We start from the raw sequence: 6,179 nt of genomic DNA, 5'->3' as shown, positions 1-6,179 counted from the left end.
CTGCAGACACGACACCTGTCACTGTTGGACTGCTTGTGTGACTTCATGCTGTCAGGTCTGTTCTGTCTGTTCTGTCCTCCTCTCTCCTGGTAACACTGTGTAACTTTGAAGGTTCTCATGTCTGAGATGTGAAGTGACCTGTTGAGACACTGAGTCTTATCTTTTGCTGTTTTTACTGAGTAGAAATGTGTTTCATATGATTTGAAGGAAAAACTGGGAGACGATCAGCGAGATGAAGGACTGTGAGACGATCCGGATCATCAGAAACCACATCTACTGGACTGCAGCCTCATCAGCCACCAGGCCAGAGACGGAGTGATGAACTGGACCTCCATCCTGAACCATGTGCAGGACATCCAGAGACACGAAGACTTCCTGTTCCCCCAGTGGACACAGACTGCACCAAACAAGGGACGAGAATAAACTGACAGCAGGTGTGTTACTCAAACACAGACCAGAACCTCATCATGACTCCTCTTTATACAAATACTGATCAGAAATATTCGATTAACATAATCACACTGACTGATTCAATTAATTCAGTTTTTCATCAAACATACTGTCGTTAGTATATTTTATTGTAAACATCTGTATCCTCTTTAGCAGCTGCTGACTGACAGGACGACTGAAGGACGTCACAGAACTTCATCTGTGGAGGTTCTCCACAGCCTCATCCTTTGTTTCACACCAGAGAACGATGTTTCTGTTTCCTGTTTCGCTGTGCAGGTAAATGAATCTGTGGTTTCTTCAAGCTGGTGAAAATGTGTACAGTTTGTCATGATTTATATCTGATTTTCAGCTTCGCTGCCGTGGATCATAATGAACACACTGACTGACCACAACATGTGACGGAGACCAGCTGTTCAGAGTGAGAGGAACCTGCAGAACAGAACCAGAGAAGAACGAGCCCACGTTTTGTAAGTGTTAAATTCTTTTATTTGTCACCAAAAAAATGATGTACATGTTGTATTTACTGTTGCACAGTAACACTTGTTGTAAAAGTTTAAACAAAATCTTTGTGTAATTTTGCACAGGGTGTGTGGCTGACGTGATGAAAGTCTTTCTGGACACCAGACACAGACGAGGGACTGAAGATCCAGATTCCAGAGGACCTGAGAGCACAGAGCAGCCCGACGAGGAGGAGGTCTGAATCCAACAGAGCGTCCCGGGGCGTCAGGAAACTGGAGTGACGAGGAAGCTGCAGCACCAGCTCTGATTGGCTGAGACCTGAAACAAGTGGAGAAGATGTTAACAGCGTTGCCTCAAACATTCATCTTATATGTTGTGACGTGATTCAATAAATGCTTTACGTTGTCTCCTGTAAATTCATGTTTAATATGCAACATCATCTGTTTCTCCAACATTACAAAACATTTAACACTTTTACATATAAAACAAAACTACATCACTGTAACACGTTTACAAGTCCTGAAACATATTGACAAGACGCAAAACAAATCTACAAATACAACCAACCGGAAAGGGAACGTCCCAAATCTGGTGTTGACCCGGAAGTGATAACAGGAGCGGGTCAATTCAAGTTGTTGATGTTGTCGATGGACGGAGATGGACAGCGACCGACTGATGTTTTGCGGACAACATGAGCCGATTAACGCGGTTTTGTTTTTCGTGTGGTTGATCTCTACAGTGTTTATGGGTCACAGACCTGACAGGTGTTCTGTCGAGGTATTGATCCCTGATAGGAAGCGTGGAGCGCGCCTGCACTCAGTGAAGGTGGACGTTACCACGCTGAATGAAATAATGAAATATAACAACATGTGGATTGTATCATTTATCGTGTGAGAACTGATGTTTTGTCAAAGAGGCTTTAAAAAGTTTTTCATGACTCATGTAAAACTTTTTAAAGCCTCTTTCATTATTTCATTCAGCGTGGTAACGTCACCTTCACTGAGTGCAGGCGCGCTCCACGCTTCCTATCAGGGATCAATACCTCGACAGAACACCTGTCAGGTCTGTGACCCATAAACACTGTAGAGATCAACCACATGAAAAACAAAACCGCGTTAATCGGCTCATGTTGTCCGCAAAACATCAGTCGGTCGCTGTCCATCTCCGTCCATCGACAACATCAACAACTTGAATTGACCCGCTCCTGTTATCACTTCCGGGTCAACGCCAGATTTGGGACGTTCCCTTTCCGGTTGATTGTATTTGTAAATTTGTTTCTGCGCTTGTAAAAGTGTTTCTCATCTTGTTAATTTGTTTTCTGAAATGTAAATTTGTTTCAGGACTTGTAAATGTATTATGGTAATGTAATTTTGTTTTATATGTAAAAGTTTTCCAAAATGTAAATTTGTCTTAAGGTTTGTAGAAATGTTTCACATTTTGTAATGTTGGTTTGCACCTCGCAGCCACCGTATATCTGACATATATGTCCATAAATACAGCTGTTGCAGTATGGTTACATGTAAAAATACTGACTGCAATCATGAGGATTAAAAAAGCACCTACTGTTCACTCGGTCGATGTTGAATGTGTTCTGCAGGGAGAACGTTTAGACAGACGGGGTCCAACCTCGACCTCCTGAATCCGTCCTGAAACTGAAGAAGAATTACATAAACAGGTGTGATGATATCTGACAAATTTAATAACAGAAAAAAAATATCCTGGTCAAACATGTGAAGTGTTGTGAAATAAACCCCGACACAAAGCGGAGGGTTTTAAATCATCCTGAAGGGGTTTATTTCATTTTATTTGACAACTTCCTGTAATAAATACATCTGACGCAAAGCATTGATTTTAAAATAACTTTACAGCTCATCTGGAGTTTTATTCTAAGGTCTGTCATGAGCACCAATCCAATATTTCAACAAAATATCATGAAATTCAAAACCTGAGAGACATCAGACAGACTGAGGTGGACGAGCAGGAAGCTGGACACATTTTAAATACATGATATCGGAGCTTTGGATCAGGTAAGATGTTTTTCTTTATGTGTTCCAGATGATCCAGACCTGCGCAGAATCGATCAGCGGTGATCGCCGCGCAATGCATGCCGGTTAGATTTGTGTCCAACTTGATTCCGACTTGCTCTGATGTCATGTACACGTGGGCAACGGTAAACTCACGAGATCGAGGCGGCAGCAGTTTGTAGAGCCAGGCGCCTTTCACTGACTACAAACACCTGGCTGTCACCTGATTGATGAGCTGACAGGCTCTGATTGGCTCTTAATTTTGACAACAAACACCACGTGTTGTATATAATACTAATTTTCTGTGTAACTGTAATAACGCGGGATATATTAGTCTGATGTAGCGCAATGACGTTTTAATCTGTCAACAAGCAGATATTTAGTGGCTCATAATAATAATTAAGTTTTTTTTTAATATGTGACTTAGAAGAACAGTTTCAGTGTTTTACAAGGCAGATAAAAGAACAAATGTTCCACATAACAGAAGAGGATCTCTGTTTCTACTTCAATCAATGATCAAGAACGGACTTTATTGCTTCAGCTATGAACCTACAGGTGATCTGACAGGATGTTCGTGTCACTTCCTGTATTTTTCTCTGAAGTCTGTTGGAAACTGTCAGACTTGACTGCAGCTTTTTGTCTCCACCTCCTGATCTGGTCTACTGTCCAGGTGAGGTCCAGCAGGCAACAGCCAACACGGTATCTAGAGGGGAACCCCAAGAACACAAGATCCCCCGAGAGCGAACACTTTACCCAAAACCACGAAGAATATCGCGAGAGTCCCGCACAACAAGGGTTCCCCTCTAGACACACCCAGCAGACCGAGGGTTACGGACACCGCGTGCCTCCGCAGTGATGGCGGCGCCACAAGATGGCGGAACACAGAAAGCGGTGTCTGGATTCGTCTGGATTCACGTTAATACGGTGTTGTTTTTTCACCAAAACTGCCCTCAGTAATGAGCAAGTAGAGAATCTAACAGTTAGCATTAGCTACAGAGCTGCATGTTAGCACTGAACCAACACACACATCGACTAACTGTTAAGTACAGAGATACACAGAATTGTTAACTTACCGTCCAGAAACGTCCCGCTGCTTCCACGGTGTTTGAAGTCCTGGACGAGCCTCGGTCTGAGTCACATTCTGGATCAGAATCAAACAGCTGAACTCTGATATCAGCCACGGTTCTGTTAGCATGCAGCTAACAGAGCAGCGTGGCCCCGGATGGCCCAAGCCACGCCCACCTCACCGAGAAGGGCGTGTCTACTGGGCGACTCGTCACAGCTCATTAGCATTTAAAGCTACAGATACAGAAACGGTCCGGTCACACAGAGGCATGCTGGGATACATGACCCCAGCGGTGTTTTGAGTCAAAAAGTCACAAATTTATGAGAAGAAAAGCACAGAAATCATTTTTATATTAAAGTCCTACATTTAAAAAAAAAATGAATAATTTCTCTGAGATCAAAGTAACAAATTAACTATAAAAAAACCTTGGATATTCTCTTATATTAAAATCAAAATTTATGTGAAAAAGCTTGGATACTCTCCAATATTAAAGTCACAAATATACAAGAAAAATGTAAGAAATTCTTTAGGAATGAAGTCCTTAATTTTCGAGAAAAATATATACAAAATAGGTCAGAAATTCCTTGATAATAGTCATAAAATTCTAAATATAAAATCTGATATTTAGGTGACAAATTTATGAGAAAAAAAGTCAGAAATTCTTTGATATTAAAGTTCTAAATTTATGAGAAATGAACTTGGAGATGAGACTCGTCTGGCTCCAGAGCGTCATCGAGGCAGATTTCAGATCAGCCTGAAAACTCCTGAACACATTCTGACTCTATATGAGCTTCGTTAGAGGTTTCATTAAAGTTTTATTTTGCAGTTCTGGATGTTCTCTGTGGTTTGGGAACCTGAACTTCTGCCCGGTGTGACTTTATGACCTGATGAAGGATCATGTGAACCGTTTTCTGTCTGAAACAATAAAACCTTCATTCATTCTTTCTGTTTTCATGAGATTTTCACGTGTCTGAACTCACCACAGTTTCTCTTTGAGTTTTATTACTTTTTCTCTACAAACATCCTGCAGGAACAGAAACCGTCACGTCGACATGAGAACGTCTTTCTGCCAACCATCCCATAATTACAGTCATGTGACTCCACAGCTGTCAGTGATGATTCATGACTGAAAGTTTCTAATTGAATCTGATTTTCTGCTCGCTGTAAAACACAGTTAAAATCAGATGGAAGTGAACGGGGGACGGATTCAGACACTTTATCTTAACAGAAGAATTATTTACATTATCTTTTGTTTTTCGTTTGTTTTCTGTTTGATGATCATCTACATGTGGAATAAGAATTTATAGAGGATGAACAATTATTTAATGGATGGAATATTCACAATAAACTTCATTAAAAGAAAAAGGATCATGTCATTATTTTACTTCTACGACTGAATTTGGGCCACTGAAGGTTTTAAAAATACAGAACCTGAGAGGGACGGGAGTAATATTCCATTAATAAAAATCAGAGATTAAAGTGGTCAATTTATGAGAAAAACAAACAAAACCCTGATACTTTCTTAAATTTAAGTCACAAATTTACGTGAAAAAGAAATTCTATTCTATTATCATGTCACACATTTACTAGAAAATACTCATTTTCAAGTCAAACGTTTACCAGAAAAAAAAAAAAAAATCAATTCTGAGATTAAAAGACACAAATGTGTGAGAAAAAAAAATCTCAGATGATAAAATAATACATTTATCAGAAAAAAAAAACAAGATAATAAAGTCATAATTTTATGATAAAAACAAATTTATTTGAGAACCTCCTCTGGCTGAGAGAACATGATGGTTCCTCTCCGTGTGTTCGGAGCCTCTTCAGGTTTTTCTTTTAAACAGATTTATAAAACTAGTTTCAGGATTATATCTGAGGGCAGATGACCGTTTTATTTCCATTAGCTGGTGAGCGCTAACAGTTACAGCCGCTTCAGGCACCGAAGAACTCACAGTATAACTGATAGGTGATCAATAATCAATAAACAGTGACCTGTTATTGTTGTCTTCGCACATTTATTCTGTTTGTGTTTGAGACTTAAATCATTGGATTAATACAAGAAGTTTTGACTTCGAAAGAAAACGTTCAGCTCTCTCCGGAGGGTCGGATTTGGTCCATTATCTTACAGTGTTTCACTTCTTTTGAATTTATTTTGGCTTCGATGGTTAACAGAATCTTAA

The 6,179-nt window shown here is 40.0% G+C and overlaps 1 long non-coding RNA gene across 1 annotated transcript; it reads right to left on the bottom strand.

Moving 5' to 3' along the window:
- Window positions 1–913: 913 nt before the first annotated feature.
- Window positions 914–4,277, bottom strand: LOC146317127 (uncharacterized). The gene is made up of 3 exons (XR_014771734.1): window positions 4,007–4,277; window positions 2,473–2,561; window positions 914–1,227 (listed from the first exon to the last, which is right to left on the bottom strand). It is a non-coding gene; the product is annotated as an uncharacterized LOC146317127 (long non-coding RNA).
- Between the last annotated feature and the right edge of the window lie 1,902 nt (window positions 4,278–6,179).

This window comes from Lutjanus erythropterus, chromosome 13, assembly GCF_056507025.1.
Source record: "Lutjanus erythropterus isolate fLutEry1 chromosome 13, fLutEry1.hap2, whole genome shotgun sequence".
NCBI lineage: Eukaryota > Metazoa > Chordata > Actinopteri > Lutjaniformes > Lutjanidae > Lutjanus > Lutjanus erythropterus.
The sequence above is the reverse complement of the archived record's forward strand: the minus strand, read 5'-3'. Positions and strand labels throughout refer to the sequence as shown.